The following is a 22,670-nucleotide window of genomic DNA, read 5'->3' as shown; positions in this document are numbered from 1 at the left end:
TATTGTGTAACATGTTATAGGACTGTCATCTGAGGTAGTTTTTTCTAGGTTATTTAGGTTGGTTCTAGGTTAGTTAGGTTGGCTTGTGCATGCTACTTGCATCCTACTTGTGCTGTGAAAAATGTCTGTCCTCCTTTTTTATTTGGTGGTGAGCTAACATAAATATATGTGGTGTTTTCTCTGTAAAACATTTAAAAAATCGGACATGTTGGCTGGATTGACAAGATGTTTATCTTTCAAATGCTGTATTGGACTTGTTAATGTGTGAAAGTTAAATATAAAAAAAAAATAGATTTTGAATTTCGCGCCCTGCACTTGAGCTGGATGTTGTCATAGGTGTACCGGCGTCGGGCTGCAGCCATAATTAACTTGGCTTTCAAAGATTTTAGAAAGGCAGGGCAGGATGGACATAGGTCTATAACAGTTTGGGTCTAGAGTGTCTCCCTTTTGGAAAAGGGGGATGACCGCAGCAGCTTTCCAATCTATGGGGATCTCAGACGATACGAAAGAAAGGTTGAATAGGCTAGTAATGGGGGTTGCAACAATTTCGGGCGGATAATTTTAGAAAGAGAGGGTCCAGATTGTCTAGCCCAGCTGATTTGTAGGGATGCAGCTCTTTCAGAACATCAGCTGTCTGGATTGGGGCGAAGGAGGGGGGGGGGGGGGGGCTTGGGCAAGTTGCTGCCGGGGGTGCTGAGATGTTGGCTGGGGTTGGGGTAGCCAGGTGGAAAGCATGGCCAGCTGTAGAAATAGGCTTTTTGAAACTATCGATTATCATAGATTTATCGGTGGTGACAGTGTATCCTATCCTCAGTGCAGTGGGCAGCTGGGAGGAGGTGCTCTTATTCTCCATGGACTTTAGTGTCCCAAAACTTTTTGGAATTAGTGCTCCAGGATGCAAATTTCAATTTGAAAAAGCTAGCCTTAGCTTTCCTAACTGACTGAGTATATTGGTTCCTGACTTCCCTGAAAAGTTGCATATCGCAGGGACTATTCAATGCTAATGCAGAATGCCACAGGATGTTTTTGTGTTGGTCAAGGGCAGTCAAGTCTGGGGTGAACCAAGGGCTATATCAGTTCTTAGTTCAACATTTTTTGAATGGGGTATGCTTATTTAAGATGGTGAGGAAAGCACCTTTGAAGAGCAACCAGGCATCCTCTACTGACGGGATGAGGTCAATATCCTCCCAGGATACCCAGGCCAGGTCGATTAGAAAGGCCTGCTCGCTGAAATGTTTTAGGGAGCGTTTGACAGTGGTGAGGGGTGGTTGTTTGACCGCGGACCCATTACACACGTAGGCAATGAGGCAGTGATCGCTGAGATCCTGGTTGAAGACAGCAGAGGTGTATTTAGAGGGCAAGTTGGTCAGGATGATATCTAAGAGGGTGCCCATGGTTACGGATTTAGGGTTGTATCTGGTAGGTTCCTTGATAATTTGTGTGAGATTGAGGGCATCTAGCTTAGATTGTAGGACGGCCGGGGTGTAAAGCATATCCCAGTTATGTCACCTAGCGGTGCGAACTCTGAAGATAGATGAGGGGCAATCAATTCACATATGGTGTCCAGGGCACAGCTGGTGGCTGAGGGGGGTCTATAACAAGCGGCAACAGTGAGAAACTTATTTCTGGAAAGGTGGATTTTTAAAAGTAGAAGCTTGAATGTTTTGGGCACAGACCTGGATAGTATGACAGAACTCTGCAGGCTACCTCTGCAGTAGATTCCAACTCCGCCCCCTTTGGCAGTTCTATCTTGTCGGAAAATGTTATAGTTAGGGATGGCAATTTCTGGATTTTTGGTGGCCTTCCTAAGCCAGGATTCAGACACGGCTAGGACATCTGGATTGGCAGAGTGTGCTAAAGCAGTGAATAAAACAAATTTAGGGGGGAGGCTTCTAATGTTAACATGCATGAAACCAAGGCTTTTACGGTTACAGAAGTCAACAAATGAGAGCGACTGGGGAATGGGAGTGATGCTGGGGGTTGCAGGGCCTCGGTTAACCTCTACATCACCAGAGGAACAGAGGAGGAGTAGGATAAGGGTACGGCTAAAGGCTATAAGAACTGGTCGTCTAGTGCGTTTGGAACAGAGAGTAAAAGGAGCAAATTTCTGGGTGCGGAAGAATAGATTCAAGGCATAATGTACAGACAAGGGTATGGTAGGATGTGAGTACAGTGGAGGTAAGCCTAGGCATTGAGCGATGATGAGGCTAAGGCATATTGAGCAGTGCTGGAGGCTCTACAGTGAAATAAGACAATAATCACTAACCAAAACAGCAATAGCCAAGGAATATTAAAATTAGGGAGAGGCATGTGTAGCTGAGTGATCATAGGGTCCAGTGAGTAGCTAGGCGAGCTGGAGACATGGCGATTCAGACAGATAGCAGGCCGGGGCTAGCAGGCTCGCAGATGAGCCTCTGGGGGACGTCGCAATGGAATAGCATGTTGAAACCCCCTCGGACAGTAACGTCGGCAGACCAGTCGTGATGGATTGGTGGGGCTCCGTGTCGGCAGTAAAGGGTCCAGGCCAATTGGCAAAAGAGGTATTGTAGCCATGGAATTTTCTGATGGATCTCTTCTGCTAGCTGGGAGATGGGCCTAGCTCGAGGCTAGCTCCAGGCTAACTGGTGCTTGCTTTGGGACAGAGACGTTAGCCAGGAGTAGACACTCTGATAGCAGCTAGCTATCTGTGATGATCCGGTGAAAAGGTTCAGAGCTTGCGGTAGGAATCCGGAGATGTGGTAGAGAAAAAGCAGTCCATTATGCTCTGGGTTGATATCGCACTGTGCAGACTGGCAGGAATTGACCGGGCTGAGGCTGGCTGATATCCGAGTTAATGGTGATGATCGCTAGCAGTGGCTAACAGACTACTAGCTAGTAGCTAGTTTGCTGGGGGTTCTGGATCTAAAGTATAAAAAATAGCAGATCGTACCACATTGGGTGAGGCGGGTTGCAGGAGAGTATGTTCAGTCCGTAGATGGAAATTGAGATAAAAAATAATAATTTAAAAGCAAAATATATACAAAGAAAACTATGTATAGACGGGACAAGACAAGACAAAACAGACGTCCGATTGCTACGCCATCTTGGAACGAAGCCTATTACAGGATGCATGTTTTGGAATACTGTATTATGTACAGGCTTCCTTCTTTTCACTCCATCATTTAGGTTAGTATTGTGGAATAACTACAATGTTGTTGTGACAAATGTGCAAAAAAATAAGAAATCAGGAAGGGGCAAATGCTTTTTCACAGCACTGTAAGTATTCAGACCCTTTACTCAGTATTTTGTTGAAGCACCTTTGGCAGCGATTACAGCCTCGAGTCTTCTTTGGTATAACGCTAGTTTCTCCCATTCTTCTCTACAGATCCTCTCAAGCTCTGTCAATTGGATGCGGAGCGTCGATGCACAGATATTTTCAGGTCTCTCCAGAGATGTTCGATCGGGTTCAAGTCCGGGCTCTGGCTGGGCCACTCAAGGACATTCAGAGACTTGTCCTGAAACCACTCCTGCGTTGTCTTGGTTGTGTGCTTAGGGTCGTTGTCCTGTTGGAAGGTGAACCTTCGCCCCAGTCTGAGAACCTGCTCCAGAGCACTCAGGACTTCATCAAGGATCTCTCTGCACTTTGCTCCGTCTATCTTTCCCTCGATCCTGACTAGTCTCCCGGTCCCTGCTGCTGAAAAACATCCCCACAGCATGATGCTGCCACCACCATGCTTCACCGTAGGGATGGTGCAAGGTTTCCTCCAGACGTGACATTTGGCTTTCAGGCCAAAGAGTTCAATCTTGGTTTCATCAGTCCTTTAGGTGCCTTTTGGCAAACTCCTAGCGAGCTGTTGTGCCTTTTACTGAGGAGAGGCTTCTGTCTGGCCACTCTACCATAAAGGCCTGATTGGTGGAGTGCTGCAGAGATGGTTGCCCTTCTGGAAGGTTCTCCTACCTCCAAAGAGGAACTCGGGAGCTCTGTCAGAGTGACCTTTGGGCTCTTGGTCACCTCCCTGACCAAGGCCCTTCTCCCCCGATTGCTCAGTTTAGCCGGGCAGCCAGCTCTAGGAAGAATCTTGATGGTTCCAAACTTCTTCCATTTAAGAATGATGGAGGCCATTGTGTTCTTGGGGACCTTCAATGCTGCGGAAATGATCCCCAGATCTGTGCTTTGACACAATCCTGTCTCGGACAAGCTCTACGGACAATTCCTTCGACCTCATGGCTTGGTTTTTGCTCTGACATGCTCTGTCAACTGTGGGACCTTATATAGACAGGTTTGTGCCTTTCCAAATCATGTCCAATAAATTTAATTTACCGCATTTTGCACACAGAGTTACACCAAGCAAGTTATTATCTGACTTGTTAAGCACAGTTTTACTCCTAAAGTTTAGGTTTGCCATAACAAAGGGGTTGAATACTTATTGAGTCAAAACATTTGAGCGTTTCATTTTGTATTTATTTGTAAAATTTGCTGAAACATAATTCCACTTTGACATTATGGGGTATTGTGTGTAGATCGGTGACACAACATCTAAATGTAATCAATTTCAATTTCAGGCTGTAACACAATAAATGTGGAAAAAGTAAAGGGCTGTGAATACTTTCTGAAGGCACTGTATATGTACAGTACAGACCAAAATACTATTTCAAATCCAAATAAAGATGCAGCAGACTGTAACTATTTACATTTTTTGTGTCTCAGTGTCCTAGCTGATAGTCAATCCAAAGTATTCTTCCTTTTTCTCAAAGTAGTAGCTGAATTGGACCATGGCATACCTGCAGACAGAGTATAGGTGATGAAAGACCATGAGGTATGCTGTGTGAATCATTATGCTGGGATTCAATCCAAGGCACATTATTGCACAGCGCACTAGACATCCAACAATGCATGTTTTTAAATGCATTTACCTCGATGTTCGTCGTTATCACATTCAAATCAAAGTTTATTGGTCACATACACAGATTTGCAGCGAAACACTTATATTTCTAGCTGCAACAGTGCAGAAGAATGTCTCCCAAATACAATACAAATGCAGAAATAAATAAACAAATCTAAACAAGAAATCAGGAAATGACACAACGGATCCAATCGACAATCAAGAGTAGATAATCCAGAACATAAATATGTGGTGTGTTTAGACAGCATACAATTTGGAACGAAAATTGTATGTACTGTATGTTAGAATGAGCTATGTGGAGAACACAGTATATACATACACAGTGAGTAAACAACAGTATATAAACAGGATATGAGGTGATCAGCATTCAATGACTCTGGGCATTTGTCTCAAAGTACAGGGCAGAGTACAGGGAAAGAAGCCAGCTAGTGATGACTGTTCAACCGTCTGATGGCCTATTTTTCAGTCTCTCTGTCACGGGTTTGAAGTTCCTGTGCCTCCTCTGTCTGCTAGAAGGTAGCAGAGTGAACAGACCGTGGCTCAGGTGACTGAGGTCCTTGATGATGTTCTTTGCCTTCCTTTGACACTGAGTGCTGTAAACGTCCTCTAAGGTAGGCAGCGTTCCCCCAGTGATGCGATGGGCTGACTGCACCACCCTCTGCCAGGTGGTGATGCGGCCCGTCAGAATGCTCTCAATGGTGCATCTGTAGAAGTTTGTGAGAGTCTGAGGGGCCATGACAAATTTCTTCAGACGCCTAAAGTTGTAGAGTCACTGTTGCGCCTTCTTCACCATGGTGTCGGTGTAGTGGGACCATTTCAGGTCCTCAGTGTTGTGGAACTTGAAGCTGTTGACCCTCTCCACCTCAGCCCCGTCAATAATAAATTGACCGTCATCTGCCTCTTGTTGTCCACGATCAGCTCCTTTCTTTTTTTTACAATGAGTAAGAGGTTATTTTCCAGTCACCACTATGCCAGGACTCTAACCTCCTCCATGTAGGCTGTCTCGTCCTTATTGGTAATCAAGCCTATCAATGTTGTCAGTAAACTCATTAAATGAGCAATATGGTGTTGAAAGCAGAGCTGTAGTCGATGAACAGCATTCTCACATAGGTATTCCTCCACCTGACCAGGTGGGATAGGGCAGTGAGCAGTGCGACGGTGATTGCGTGGTCCATGGATCTGTTGGGGTAGTATGCAAATTGTAGTGGGTCTAGGGCAAGGGTCTTCAACCTTTTATAGCATTAGAGACACGTTTAAACCTGGTTTTAGAATTTTTTCATTTTTTTTACTCTCAATATTACAATTATTCATTAGAGAAACAATGGTAATTTATTCTGAGCCATTGCCAATGCTTAAATCACATCAGAAGACCAATTTTGCGGTATTAAAAAAATGAACACATTTCGATTTTTAATTGTGTATTAAGAAAGAGAGGAATGTGTTGGTCTATGTTTGTGCTGTTAGGCCTACTGCTGCAGCACATGTCATGGAAGAGTTTGCTAAACAATGGCCACCCAATTGATATATTTCTGTCAGGTAAGCCTACTTTGCAGTTGACAATAATCAAGAAGGTTTTTGGGGAAATCTTTGTCTACCCACAAGATGGTTATCATTACTAGCATGCTAACTGGCTGAATGTGGAGAGATAGACAAATGCGCGAACCAAACAGATAGACGGGGGCAATATTGCTTGAAATGAATTGGCAGATATTGGGGTTAAGTTTGGCTTTTTATCCAATAGTGGCTAACCAGGGGTGGGATAATGTCAAGGAAGCTTTGATTGGATAGTAGCTGGGAGCTTTATGTTACCGACAGTTTGTGATGGAACACAAAAAAATGCATGTACTTTCCAGAATTGCTTGTGGAGATTCTCCTAGATGGGCTGCTAGCTCCTGATGGAGACCCCTGCTCTAGGCTGTTGGGAAAGGTGGAAGTGACATGGTCCTTGACTAGCCTCTCAAAGCACTTCATGATGACATAGGTGAGTGTGTAGTTGTGTAGAAATTATGTTGAATAATAATAAACTACATTTATCAATCTGACTCCATTATTATGTGAATAAATGCAACAGGCCCTGTGCGTCTCTGGAGGATCTAGCAAGATAGTGAATCATTGCATCACCGTCTCAGTATGTCTATAATGAACATGTGTCTGGCTTGCTATGTTATGCAATTATTAAGAGGCTAGATAAATATAGCTAATCCTGGCAACCAATGTTCTAGCATTAATTTATTGAGGCAAGCAGATCAGAGATGTCAAGTTGGTACCCACATATATAGTGCAGTGAACAACTGTCAATAGAACTACTAAATTATAGGCATATAGTCAATCAAAAAATTACTCTGTAAAACGAGGAATACATTTACACAATTCAACTAATAGAATGTATTAGTCACTAATTGACACAAACAATTACATTGTACATGAAATACATGACACATTACAGAATAGCACAGAGTAAATGACTATTACCAACAGGCTACGACTTAACGTGGTTACACATGTGTTCAATTCAGAATAATCTCTAAGAGAAAAAACTATGTGTGTCTGATACACACAGGAGCTTGGTAGCAAGTTCTCAAAGTATGAGCGAATTCACTGCCCTTTAAACCAAATACAAGCAGGAACGCACCCCCAACCTGAAATAATATTTCTTAACACTTTGTTAGTGAAAACCAAAGGTATGAACAACACACCCAGATTCTAATCTAATAAACTCAATGTGGATGTTATGACCAGACAACAAGAATGTGCCTGATAACCAGTAAACCCAACATACAATCGAGTCACTTTAAAAATACATCAACCAGAAAACATAAAATGCAATAAGACATATCAAAATGTGCAGCTCTTTATTAGATTTTGAAACAAACGAAACACGACAATTTAATTCACACAGTACCACCAAATTCATCATGTCAAGTTTTTATCAGTTGTCACACCTTTCCTGGCATCAGTGACCCCAGGACTTCAGTGAGAGCATCTCTTCATCGAAATTGACACAGATAAGATGTGTTTTATCCCATCCAAACAATGTCATAAATTGTGATTGAGTCATTACGCTGTACTCCCACGCCAACCAATCGCTAGTCGCGAGTATCACCTTATCCCATTATTCCACTACAAGTGCTACGGGGTGATGGTCATTTAGTTCAGTTACCTTAGCTTGCTTGGGTACAGGATCAATTGAAGCAAGTGGGGACAACAGACTGGGATAGGGAGAGTTTGAATATGTGACCTGTTTCAGGAAGCTAGGCATATGTCGCACGTCACTACTTCACAGGAGACGCAATTGAACGTCATTTAGTTTTTTTTCATCAGATTCGTTTTTTGGCAGAAACATGTGAACTTTCATGTGCCTTAATAACAAACGTGTGTGCCATCTGTAAATCTGAATAAAATTGTTAAATTACAAAAAAATATGAAAAAAGGCAAGAACCTTCCCACTAGCCATGATTGGCTGAGTTAATGAATGGGCTGCACATGCCGAGAGATGAGTTGTAGGCTACTACTTTTACCACTTTTAGTCTTGAAATCTTTAGTTGTTTACTACACTACCTTACTCATTCTGTTTAGCACATGTCCTCACATGTGAATCCTTAAAGAGATGGGTGGGGCTAAGGCTTAAGAGGGTGTGAACGATGCTGAATAGGTGAAGACAAAGAAGAGGTCTCCGGTAGATGTACTTTTTCTCAAAAGTGGGGTTTCAAGTTTATCAACTTTCAAAGCAGAATTACTTTCCCATTGTTCCTCAACTGCAGTGTATGATATACCATTTTGTAGCTCTGAGTCTCTACTTTTATCCAATGTAAATTTGAAATGTTGCTACATAAGACCGAATCGAGGTGGTTGGTCACATGTCCAGCCAGCTGGTCTGCACATGCACTGAGAACTCTGCTTGGTATGCCATCTGGGCCAGCAGCCTTGCGAGGGTTTACACGTTTGAAAGCCCAACTCAAGTCGGCTGCAGAGATCGGGAGCTTGCAGTCCTCGTGAGCAGCGTGTTGTTTTCCTCGAAGCGGGTGAAGAATGTGTTAAGTTTGTCTGGGACTGAGGTGTCAGTGTACACTACCTGGCTCGTTTTCCCCTTACAATCTGTGATTATCTGAAGTCCCTGCCACATGCGTTTCATGTCTGAGACATTGAATTGCGACACCACTTTATCCATGTAATATATTTTTGCCTCTTTGATTGACTTACGGAAGTCATAGCTGGTCTGTTTGTCCTCGTCCATGTCCAGTCACTTTACTGTGGTTAAATGCGGTGATTTGCACTTTCCAACAGGCTGTATGGCAGGAGAAGGTGTAGCCGGGGAGAGCCATGTTTCTGTAAAATAAAGGATGTTACAATCTCTCGTGTGCTCTAGAAGGAGAATAGATCCTTGCCATGAGCTTGTCTACCTGTCCCGTGTGGCTCAGTTGGTATAGCATGGCGCTTGCAACGCCAGGGTTGTGGGTTCAATTCCCACGGGGGGACCAGGATGAATATGTATGAACTTTCCAATTTGTAAGTCGCTCTGGATAAGAGCGTCTGCTAAATGACTTAAATGTAAATGTAAATGTACCTTATTGTCTAGAAACTGTACATTGGCTTGCCCTCCCACGGAGTCTGACTAGAACGCCAGCTCTCCTACCTCTCCGGGTGGTGCCAGGACATCAACCTCTCCCTCAACGTGATCAAGACAAAGGACATGTTTGTGGACTACAGGAAAAGAGGACCGAGCACGCCCCCATTCTCAACGACGGGGCTGTAGTGGAGCAGGTTGAGAGCTTCAAGTTCCTTGGTGTCCACATCACCAACAAACTAACATGGTCCAAGCACACCAAGACAGTCGTGAAGAGGGCACGACAAAACCTATTCCCCCTCGGGAGACTGAAAAGATTTTGGCATGGGTCCTCAGATCCTCAAAAGGTTCTACAGCTGCACCATCGAGAGCATCCTGACTGGTTGCATCACTGCCTGGTATGCCAGCTGCTCGGCCTCCGACCGCAAGGCACTACAGAGGGTAGTGCGTTCGGCCCAGTACATCGCTGGGGCTAAGCTTCCTGCCATCCAGGACCTCTATACCAGGCGGTGTCAGAGGAAGGCCCTAAAAATTGTCAAAGACTCCAGCCACCCTAGTCATAGACTGTTCTCTCTACTATCGCACGGCAAGTGGTACCGGAGCACCAGAAGCCAAGAGGCTTCTAAACAGCTTCTACCCCAAGCCATAAGACTCCTGAACATCTAATCAAATGGCCACCCAGACTATTTGCATTGCCCCCCACCCCCCTCTTTTACACCGCTGCTACTCTCTGTTGTTGTTATCTATGCATAGTCACTTTAATAACTCTACCTACAGGTACATATTACCTCAACTAACCGGTGCCCCAGCACATTGACTCTGTATCGGTACCCTCCTGTATATAGTCTCACTATTGTTATTTTACTGCTGCTCTTGAATTACTTGTTACTTTTATTTCTTATTCTTATTCATATTTTTTTTACACTGCACTGTTGGTTAGGGGCTCGTAAGTAAGCATTTCACTGTAAGGTCTACACCTGTTTTATGTGGAGTATGTGACTAATACAATTTGATTTGATTTGATTTTCAACATGTCTTTTTAGCAGAGCATCCGGGATGAATGGGGCTACTTCGTGTAATCCAAACCAAGGGTCCAGGTCAGCGAAGTAGAATTTGTGGTCAATAATTGCTGATCTAATGACCAGAAGTTCTTGTCAGTCACATTAAATGTTGTAAATGTCGGTTTAAGTGTAAATGACCTTAAAAAGTCTGTTATAGTGGGCTGCTTTATAACGCACCTTTAATCCCTGCCTAAGTCTCCTCATGAACACACCTGCATGAACACTGGTGGTTTGACATTGTAACGATTGTTGTTTGAAGGATTGGACCAAGGTGCAGCGTTGAAGGCGTTCATCATTTTTATTAATGTGAACCAGCAACAAAACAATAAAGAGTAACAAAACGAAATGTAAGCTTTGTAGGACTAACAAGCAACAATACAAAATCAAGATCCCACACACAACAGGTGGGAAAAGGCTGCCTAAATGTGATCCCCAATCAGAGACAAGGATAGACAGCTGCCTCTGATTGGGAACCATACCAGGCCAACATAGAAATATACAAACTAGAGTACCCACCCTAGTCACACCCTGACCTAACCTAACCAAAATAGAGAATTAAAAGGCTCTCTAAGGTCAGGGTGTGACAGACATTGATGGAAACATACATTTCTTTTTTTATTGTAAACAGTTTACTATAGTAAAGTACAGTTAAATCCACATTCAAATTAAATTAAGGGCTACAATCTGTCTGCCATAAAACACCATTCAAACCAAACCTTTTCACCTACACTGCTATGAATGTTTCAATCATGGATTTACATGCAGATGAGTAAAAAGATGAATAAAAATTATACTTTTTTAAACTGTTACATTGCCACGATATCTGTTCTGTCAAAAGCATTTGGAACTGAGATGATTCCGGATCAGTCGGAGTCTTGTATTGCTGGCCCCGGATTGCATTTTCTGGCTTTTATACACTCATGAACTGCGTAGAGACCTATTCATCAACACAAATGTGTTGTGTTGTCATAACGCTTGCTTTCAGGGGAGGAAAGGCATTATTCATTTCATAACCATTATGACAAAGTTCTTTCAGCGACGCCGGACAAAAGTAGCTCATTTCAGGAATGGAAATGAAGATGTTCAGTGAAAGCACTTCAAATGTTCCTCATTCTACAATGCTTTTCCTATCAAGGGGAAGAGGGTCAGCTGAGAAAAATCATTTTAATAGGGAGGGATTAATAACAAAAAGGAGAAGTGATAGGTTAGGTAGGATCCGGTTGAATACCATTAATGAAAGAGGAGAGAGAAAGAGATGAACCAAGTGAAACAGATGGCTTGACATTAAACAGTAAAAAAATGTTTCATTGATTTTAAGAAATTAGAATGGTGAAATACAAATACAGTAACAAAAGATTGGAATTCATGTGAATTGATAATTCATCAACATCTCAACCTGTGGTTTGATTTCCTGTAAATAAACTGATGATAATGGGATTTGACAATCAAATAATCAATAGGAAATAGGAAATAGGAAAACTAATTGAGATAAGATTTTCTAATCAAAAGATTACACATTTTCTTTATTCCACGGGACCTGTTTCCCTCTTACTTTGGACGAACTGATTTACTTTGTTACAGTATGTTGTATCTTCACAGAAGTTGTCCCAAAATGGCATTGATTTAGGTAGTTGCCTGCCATGACATTATTAAGTCGGCTTTGACTTTCATCATCTCAACAAAGTACTTTCTTTCAAAGTAGCACAGAAGCCTCGACATGTTTGAAAAGTTAACCGCGAGAAAAGTGGTTTTGTATTTGTTTGAACCAAGTTGTTCAACACTTCAATAAATCTGATGCTCTTGCCCTTGGCTCATCTTTGAAACAGTGAAGTTTAAAAAAAGAACAGAAAATGGAGACATAAAGGAGATGATCGTTAACTCTTCGGTGCCAGCTCAGTACATCGAGTGAATCTCACTGAACCTCACAGTTGCCCTAACTGGCCGTCTTACCGTGGCGAAAATACACATTTTGTATACAACAGGTGTATTACATAAAGTTATTTTCCAGTTCAACGACTTAGCATTCCACACTCAGCCCATCTATATGTGTGGTTATTTTGTTGTATTTGTTTGGATTAATTTGTCATTCTGTTAAAATTGTTAGTTTGTGCCTCAAATTGGCAATGACATCATGGAGAGGATGATTAAAATTGTTCACTGTTCAATTTTAGAAAATGTTATTTATCTGAAAAACCTGTTTTAGAGTCATCATCAGTCTTCTGAGAGTAACTTGGTTAAACAGAAAATAGTTCTTGTTGAGAATGATTGATAAAAAATATTTAATTACGTCCATCGAACCAGCTGTCGTAATTTGCAGTTTTTCCCTCTTGCTTAAAGATGACATAAGTCTATGGTTATATCATGTTGGCCTAATGTAGGACATGACCACATGAAGTGCAGTTAAAAAAAACTACATTTAACTTCTCCAACAGGATGCCATGAAAATGTATGTTTTACGATCAAATGTAGTAATAAACATTTTCCTATTTACTATTTACTGTAGAAAAAGGGGGGCAAATACACACATTCAAAAGCAGGTATACCATTTCACAATGTGCTTTTCTTCACTTGACCCATTCCAAACAGGGGGCCTCCTACTCAAACAGTGGGCCTCCTACTCAAACAGTGGGCCTCCTACTCAAACAGTGGGCCTCCTACTCAAACAGTGGGCCTCCTACTCAAACTGTGGGCTTCCTACTGAAACAGTGGGCCTTCTACTCAAACAGTGGGCCTCCTACTGAAACAGTGGGCCTCCTACTGAAACAGTGGGCCTCCTACTGAAACAGTGGGCCTCCTACTGAAACAGTGGGCCTCCTACTGAAACAGTGGGCCTTCTACTCAAACAGTGGGCCTCCTACTCACTTAAAAAGTGCTATATAGAACCTAAAAGGGTTCTACACCTGTCCCCACAGAATAACCCTTTGAAATACTTTTTTTGGTTCTAGGTAGAACTCTATTGCGTTCCTGTCACGACTTCAACCGAGGCAGGCTCTCCTTCCCGTTCGGGTGGCGCTCGGCGGTTGTCGTCACCGGCCTACTAGCTGCCACTGACTCTTTTTCCTCCCCCTCCTTATGTGTTTATTTGTTACACCTGTGTTTAGGTGATTGTTAATTAGTGTGGCTTTATTAGTCAGCCAGCCCGTACGCTTCCTTGTGCGGGATTGTTCATTTGTACTTTTGGATTCGGGAGTGGATGTATGTATTGTGGACTGGGTTTTGTCTTCTGTGTTTGGACGTTTGTTTAGGACACCCAGTAAGTCCGTATTGGACATTTGTTTGCCCGTTGTGCATTAAAAAGAAAGCACCGTATTGAAGCTCTGTTGTTCCTGCGTCTGACTTCACACCCCCCCCCCGACACCCAGAGCGTTACAGTTCCATGTAGAACCATTTCCACAGAGGGTTCTCCATGGAACCGAAAAGAGTTCTATCTGGAACCAAAATGGGTTCTACCTGGAACAAAATAGGCTTTTCCAATGGGAACAGCCAACAAATCCTTTCAAAACCCTTTTTTCTAAGAGTGTAGGGTGGGAGGCAGGGAGGTTGGGGTGCATGCATTCCCCTTGCGGCTCTCTATTGTCACATGCACATCTGTCTTTGGTTAAGCGGGAAGCCTAGCAGTCGCCTGTCATTCGTTGAGTAGTCAGCAGAGATTTGGCTCAAAGAGATAATGCAGAGAGGAAACAGGCATAGAGAGAAACACCCCAACAAACCTTAATCGCGAGGACTCTCCTCCCAGTCTAGGACATATGCTCTCTACTGGAAGCTCTAGAGGGAGACTTTACCCACACAAGCAGCTGGTGCAAACTCGCCGTTCTCCACCTCATTATGGTTCAACTTAGATTTGGGGTATAGGGATGTAACCTGACCCTCGCAATGCACTTTGGGGCAACTTGTGCATGGAGCTTGGTAGGGCTAGACAGGCTAACAGCCACATGTGGCCCAACCGGGGATGAGAGACAGACAGGGAGGACCAATGAGACTGGAACAATACTGTTCCATCTGCTCCTGATGTATCACATTTCTTCCAAGGTTCTGATAGAGAAGAGGTGGGACACCTGTCACTGGTCCACAGAGCGGGCAGAGAAGAAGCCACACAGAGGGTGCTGTGTGTCAATAGTGATTAACATCAGCACAGTGGAGACTGCTGCTGCTGCTGCTGTGGGGCACAATGGGGCATGGTAGCAGAGAGGAGGAAGAACGAGAGGAGGAGGAAAGGAACACTTTCTGCTCAGAGGACTATGCTGTTCATAATATATTTTTTTCATAATTTTTGTCCCCCTGAAAATACTAAATGTTTGTTACTGGTTCTAATGTGTTACTAGGTGATTCCATTGAAGTTCATCCATTGTGCTAGGTGTTTTCTCATTCCTCATAAAAGTTGTGTGAGTATGGGGAGGCGGGGAGGTTGTGTGAGTATGAGGAGGCGAGGAGGTTGTGTGAGTATGGAGCGGGGGGAGGTTGTGTGAATATGGGGCGACGGGGAAGTTGTGTGAGTATGAAGCGGGGGGAGGTTGTGTGAGTATGGGGAGGCGGGGAGGTTGTGTGAGTATGGGGAGGCGGGGAGGTTGTGTGAGTATGGAGCGGGGGGAGGTTGTGTGAGTATGGGGAGGCGGAGAGGTTGTGTGAGTATGGGGAGAGGTTGTGTGAGTATGGGGAGGCGGAGAGGTTGTGTGAGTATGGGGCGGGGGGAGGTTGTGTGAGTATGGGGCGGCGGGGAGGTTGTGTGAGTATGGGGCGGGGGGAGGTTGTGTGAGTATGGGGCGGCGGGGAGGTTGTGTGAGTATGGGGAGGCGGAGAGGTTGTGTGAGTATGGAGCGGGGTGAGGTTGTGTGAGTATGGGGCGGCGGGGAGGTTGTGTGAGTATGGGGAGGCGGAGAGGTTGTGTGAGTATGGGGAGGCGGAGAGGTTGTGTGAGTATGAGGAGGCGAGGAGGTTGTGTGAGTATGGGGAGGCGGGGAGGTTGTGTGAGTATGGGGAGGCGAGGAGGTTGTGTGAGTATGAGGAGGCGGGGAGGTTGTGTGAGTATGGGGAGGCGGGGAGGTTGTGTGAGTATGGGGAGGCGGGGAGGTTGTTTGAGTATGGGGAGGCGGAGAGGTTGTGTGAGTGTGGGGAGGCGGGGAGGTTGTGTGAGTATGGGGAGGCGGGGAGGTTGTGTGAGTATGGGGAGGCGGGGAGGTTGTGTGAGTATGGAGCGGGGGGAGGTTGTGTGAGTATGGAGCGGGGGGAGGTTGTGTGAGTATGAGGAGGCGGGGAGGTTGTGTGAGTATGGAGCGGGGGGAGGTTGTGTGAGTATGGGGCGACGGGGAGGTTGTGTGAGTATGGGGAGGCGGAGAGGTTGTGTGAGTATGGAGCGGGGGGAGGTTGTGTGAGTATGGGGCGGCGGGGAGATTGTGTGAGTATGGGGAGGCGGAGAGGTTGTGTGAGTTGGGGAGGCGGGGAGGTTGTGTGAGTATGGGGAGGCGGAGAGGTTGTGTGAGTATGAGGAGGCGAGGAGGTTGTGTGAGTATGGGGAGGCGGGGAGGTTGTGTGAGTATGGGGAGGCGAGGAGGTTGTGTGAGTATGGGGAGGCGGGGAGGTTGTGTGAGTATGGGGAGGCGGGGAGGTTGTGTGAGTATGGGGAGGCGGGGAGGTTGTGTGAGTATGGGGAGGCGGGGAGGTTGTGTGAGTACGGGGCGACGGGGAAGTTGTGTGAGTATGAAGCGGGGGGAGGTTGTGTGAGTTTGGGGCGGCGGGGAGGTTGTGTGAGTATGGAGCGGCGGGGAGGTTGTGTGAGTATGGGGAGGCGGGGAGCAGCAGAGTTCTGAGGTGAGGAAAGGCTATTCATAGTAAAGCTAAGTAAACAATTGTAGGTTTTACTTTGTATCAGCATTTAGAAGTAATACTATTGCTGTAAGACCGAAGTCCCACAGTCTAGACTCAAGAGATACCTGGTCACTCACCTTTCAAAGTTGAAGTCAATGGACGAGTATCTGGCCTGCAGGATTGCCCAGAGACTCCAGAAGAAATTGGAGACCTGCGAATAGGTTTGTGAGAAGGGGAAGGGTCACGCCTTATTCAGGGTTGTTCTCATCTTGACATGTACTTGATTTCCTCTTCTGTATAAATCTAATGCTTAACCCTGTCACTACATTTAAAAAGTATTTCTTATTGTTAAATATAATTTAGAATCCTGTCTTTCTTATAGGGATACTTCGGGATTTTGACAAAGGAGCCCTTAATCTCTTTCCCCAACGCAGATCAACTCGTGGGTGTCTCTGCGTGCAATTTGAAAGAAGAAGCTAACTAGACATTTATATTTTTGTCATTTAGCAGACACTCCTATCCAGAGGGACTTATAGGAGCAGTTAGGGTTAAGTGCCTTGCTTAAGGGCACATCGACTGATTTTTACTTAGTCAGCTCGGGGATTTGAACCAGCAACCTTTCAGTTACTGGTCCAACGCTCTTAATTGCTAGGCTACCTGCCACAACTACGCTAGCGTTAGCGTAATTTATAACTAGCTTTAGCACAATGACTGGAAGTTTACGGTATCAGCTAGCATGTTAGTAGATACCATAACTTCCAGTCATTGCGCTAACAGTAGTTAGCATTGGCTCGCAAAGTACCTCTATCTTCCTTCATATTGGATGCAGAGACATACAAATGGTATCCATGAGTTCATCTGAGTCTGGGGGAGTATCTCTTTAAAGTTCAGTGAGATTGAAGTACCCACTAAGTGGTCGTATCGAGACACTGTAGCCTGCAAAGAGCTGGTGTTTCAGACCCCAGAAAACTATTACAATTCCTCTCTGGTTATATTGTCCTGTCCTGTATGTTCCCAGAAGCCTTTGTTCCACACTGCTGTGGTTTTAAGGATATACCTTTCATGGTGCAATATTGTGTGCTACATGACTGAAATAGACTGATGTTGGATCTTAACTTTACGAATATTGTCATAGCAAAATTATCCTACAGCAACAGGATTTAAACATTTAGTCCATAATGTTGCTTGATCGGTGGTTGGACAAAAGTAGGCTTCATGAAAAGTGCAATACTGTTAATGTTTATTTATTTTAATTTAACCTTTATTTAACTAGGCAAGTCAGTTATGAACACATTCTTATTTACAATGACAGCCCACCGAAAGGAAAAAGATCTCATGCGTGGACAGTGGCTTGGATTAAAAATAAAAATACATTTAATAAAAATATAGGACAAAACACACATCACGACAAGCGAGACAACACAACACTACATAATGAGAGACCTAAGACAATGACATAGCATGGCAGCAACACATGACAACACAGCATGGTAGCAACACAACATGACAACAACATGGTAGCAACACAACATGGCAGCAGCACAACATGGTAGCAGCACAAAACAGGGTACAAACATTATTGGGCACAGACAACAGCATAAAGGGCAAGAAGGTAGAGACAACAATACATCACGCAAAGCAGCCACAACTGTCAGTGAGAGCGTCCATGATTGAGTCTTTGAATTAAGAAATTGAGATAAAACTGTCCAGTTTGAGTGTTTGTTGCAGCTCGTTCCAGTCGCTTGCTGCAGCGAACTGAAAAGATGAGCGACCCAGGGATGTGTGTGCTTTGGGGACCTTTAACAGAATGTGACTGGCAGAACGGGTGTTGTATGTGGAGGATGAGGGCTGCAGTAGATATCTCAGATGGGGGGAGTGAGGCCTAAGAGGCTTTATAAATGGTAAAGTGCATCTAGCCACTCGAGAGCACCCTTACCTGCCGATCTATAAATTACGTCTCCGTAATCTAGTATGGGTAGGATGGTCATCTGAATCAGGGTTAGTTTGGCAGCTGGGGAGAAAGAGGAGCGATTACGATAGAGGAAACCAAGTCTAGATTTAACTTTAGCCTGCAGCTTTGATATGTGCTGAGAGAAGGACAGTGTACCGTCTAGCCATACTCCCAAGTACTTGTATGAGGTGACTACCTCAAGCTCTAAACCCTCAGAGGAAGTAATCACACCTGTGGGGAGAGGGACATTCTTCTTACCAAACCACATGACCTTTGTTTTAGAACTGTGATATAACTGTGTTAGAGTGGGTTTTCAGTGAATTTATGTAAATCACAAAGCTCATCTGCAGTTACTGCAGCGCAGGAAAATTCTCAGCAAATGAAAGCGTTCTCAAATGAAGATCCTACTTCTGTAATGACCTTTCTTATGCAGCGTCTCGAGCGACTCATGAAGGCAGGACAAAAACTTATACCATTGTTTTCAATGTGACATCAACGGCAAATGCCGTCAAGGCTGACAGAAAATACTGTCCATTGCGGTGCCGGGAAGAATTTGAAGCAAGAGTTGAAATGGAGCATTAACTAAAACAATAACTGTGTAACTAATTAAAAATATATATTCTCACGATATGTTTAGTAACATTACCTAGAGTCTTGGTAAGAAAGTGCTATACGTTTTGTAAATGTTTCGTAAATGTTTACGTCTTTAAACTAGAAAATGAACTTACATGTATGTGAGAGCTGTATTGTGTTAGGATGTTATTCATGGCAAATTTTTTATGACAAGATTTTTTGTACCCATAAACCACAAGTAAATTGTTTAGATTTCCCTGTGTTTTGCTTCTTAAGAAAAAGGGGAAAAGTGTAATGCTCATATTGAATTGTTCCCGTACTAATGGAATTGCTCCCTTAGGTCCATAACACTCCACGCATCCATACATTTCTGTCGTCATCCACCCTAATAGTAATTATCCACGGTGGGACCACTAATCATTTCCTAACGAGTTCCAGGCGGACCTCTGTGTTGTGGCCGAGTGATATAATCACATTTTTATTTGATAATCAACTAAAGGGCGGAATGAAATACTGGAGCAGTGTGTGGTTTCTCCTCTCCATTTTTTCCTGGCACATTTTCAACTGTAATATCTCTCCCCGGTTGTAGATGGAGATTGAGTGCAGTTCTTCTACTATGTTTAATAACTCCCCTCCATTAAGATACCATTAGCCTAACGCTAAGCAGAGATGGCCAGTGACAGGGAGCCATTCAGAAAAGCCCAGAGAGGAAGCATACTACAACAAGATAGGGGGGTGACATCACGGAGTCACAGTCTTTGGCCCTTCAGTACTTGGGGGGGTGGGGGGGGGGGTCCCAGAGGGGGCCAAGAAGAGGCGTAAAGAGCCCAGTGTGCCTTGGCTTACTCTGTCTCGGCTTAAGATAGGGAGAGGATCAGTGGAGAAGCTCCCCGCCCCAGAACATTGGCAGAGAACTACTTGTTAGTGATGCCACAGCGAAGACGATTTGTCTATTTAAGGACCCTGGGAAATATCACAACAGACCCTGCAGTTCAATAGGGCATTGATATCAGTTGGACAAAGTACGTTTCCTTTCAGTAGACCTAGGTCCTCCCATTAACTGAAATGGTAGTCTAAAAACACTGGCAAACCAGAACGATCCGGTCACATGACTAAAAACCAGAGTCTGGGAGGGATGTTCAGAAAGTTCTAGTCATATCTCTAAATCAGATTTAAATGAAAACCAGCTACGCCAAACGTTTCTGTCGTGATTGTTTTGATAAACAACCATATCCACCATCTCTATGCCAGACTTAACTTGGACAGGAAACTTGACTCACCCATTCATTGTCAATGAGGGACTTCTCCCACTTCACCAAGCCAGAGTTCTTGGTTTGTCACAGAAATCTGATTTCAATCAACAATATGTTATCGCTGCTCTTATTCATTTCTAGGCATGTTTTTTTTTTCTTCCCTTCCACGTTTTGGCTGAGGAAGAGTTATTTTAAAAAGAAAAGGCTTACTCATCATTTCTGGACTATTTTGAGAGACATCGACACTACCCCCCCAAATTACTAAAACAATCCTGCGTATTGTGTCCACTTATGAAAGCACCATTAGTTAAGTCCAGCAGCACTTGAGCCACCAAAGACTGAAAATTGTGGTTGTTAAAAAAACACATCTTGGCTGCTGTCTGTCATTTTTCTTGCAGTGGTTTCAAATCAGCTCCAATAGAGAATGTCAAATTGCAGCGGTAAGTGGATCATACAGAGTGGATGGGACTTCGGTTTTTGGAAATATGGACCAGTAAAACGACATTGTTTGATGTGAATTGAAATATTGAATCTTGCCAGTGCTCATTACTATAGTGAAACTACTTTTGGTCTCTGCATTGACAAACACCCACATTAAAATGGAGATCAGCCAATGAATTTATATCCTGTAAATTTCACACAGAGAAATAAAAGTGAATCAGAAAGTAGACATACAGTATTTACTTAGACTGTGGTGAAATATCAACGTCGTAGGCCAGGTTAATGGGTGCTGTGGTGAAATATCAACGTCGTAGGCCAGGTTAATGGGTGCTGTGGTTAAATATTAATGCCGTAGAACAGGTTAATGGGTGCTGTGATGAAATATCAACGTCGTAGGCCAGGTTAATGGGTGCTGTGGTGAAATATCAACGCCGTAGGCCAGGTTAATAGGTGCTGTGGTGAAATATCAACGTCGTAGGCCAGGTTAATGGGTGCTGTGGTGAAATATTAATGTTGTAGGCCAGGTTCATAGGTGCTGTGGTGAAATATCAACGTCGTAGGCCAGGTTAATGGGTGCTGTGGTGAAATATCAACGTCGTAGGCCAGGTTAATGGGTGCTGTGGTGAAATATTAATGTTGTAGGCCAGGTTAATAGGTGCTGTGGTGAAATATTAATGTTGTAGGCCAGGTTAATAGGTGCTGTGGTGAAATATTAATGTTGTAGGCCAGGTTAATAGGTGCTGTGGTGAAATATCAATGCCGTAGGCCAGGTTAATGGGTGCTGTGGTGAAATATTAATGTTGTAGGCCAGGTTAATAGGTGCTGTGGTGAAATATCAACGTCGTAGGCCAGGTTAATGGGTGCTGTGGTGAAATATCAACGTCGTAGGCCAGGTTAATGGGTCCTGTGGTGAAATATCAATGTTGTAGGCCAGGTTAATGGGTGCTGTGTTGAAATATTAATGTTGTAGGCCAGGTTAATGGGTGCTGTGGTGAAATATCAACGTCGTAGGCCAGGTTAATGGGTGCTGTGTTGAAATATTAATGTTGTAGGCCAGGTTAATGGGTGCTGTGGTGAAATATCAACGTCGTAGGCCAGGTTAATTGGGTGCTGTGCCAGTGTCTCTCACCAGTGAGAACTTGAAGACTTGAACATATAGCTCCTGAACCTCTCGTCCTGTAACTGTGGCTCCCAGCCCCACACTGTGCTTGTAGCTCTCCAGGTAAGCAGTCAACCAGTCCCTCTGCAGTTCAGGGCTGGGATACAGGCTGTAGTCAATGCCTTTCACACCTTGGGGACGTATCAAACACACAGACAAATTTAATGAGAACCTGTCAAACCAATCAGGCTGGATGATACTGCAACAACATGGGTTAGAAACCCTTGTACCACTCTGGAGATCTGTAACGTATCATGAGGTCCCTGGAAATTCCCAGACTTCATGTGCCCGTGTGTGTGTGTTTTAGAGAGTGTGTGTGTGTGAGAGAGAGAGTGTGCGTGCATTTGAGATAAAAAGAGAGAGATGGAGAAGGGGAGGGGGACTGGTGGACCTGACTGTTTAAAAGATCACACTGTAAATCTTTACGTAAACTGTGTATAGGGAAACTTTAAAGGAAAGTTTGTCAGCGTATCTTTTACATTCATTTGAAATATTGTGGAGGCAAATAGCTGGATCTACACGACCAATGTTGTGGGAAATGGTTTCATCTTGACATTAGACTACTTTACATCTGACAAACTTTTATTCGAAGGTGTAATGTCCCTTTAATGCGCTTGCTTAGTTCAACGTTGAAGGCAAAATTAAATATTTGAAATACATTGAAATAAAAAAAAACGTTTTGCTCTGATTCCCCGTCTGTGAGATACACCTCAGAAATGAACTGTCAACTGAAGGAAGGCACCTGCAAACTCATTGAAGGGGTTGCCTATGTCGAAGGCCTGTTAGTTATCATCAGCATACTCATAGTCAATGAATCTCACCTAAAGGAGACGAGAGCAATGCACGGTTCATACAGCTTATTGCAATGACACATACACATTATACACACTGTTCTGTAGCACCTCAGCAAAATAATTATTACTCTATCAGACCTAGGTTGAAATTACTTGACAAATATATTCAAATACTCGGCCTGTTTGAGC

At 43.9% G+C, this 22,670-nt stretch overlaps 1 pseudogene; it reads right to left on the bottom strand.

The window, feature by feature from the left end:
• Window positions 1-14,343: 14,343 nt before the first annotated feature.
• Window positions 14,344-22,670, bottom strand: part of LOC139577907 (ethanolamine kinase 1-like) — a 40,014-nt pseudogene continuing 31,687 nt past the window's right edge.

The sequence above is a fragment of the Salvelinus alpinus genome, chromosome 6 (genome assembly GCF_045679555.1).
Source record: "Salvelinus alpinus chromosome 6, SLU_Salpinus.1, whole genome shotgun sequence".
Classification (NCBI taxonomy): Eukaryota; Metazoa; Chordata; class Actinopteri; order Salmoniformes; family Salmonidae; genus Salvelinus; species Salvelinus alpinus.
The sequence above is the reverse complement of the archived record's forward strand: the minus strand, read 5'-3'. Positions and strand labels throughout refer to the sequence as shown.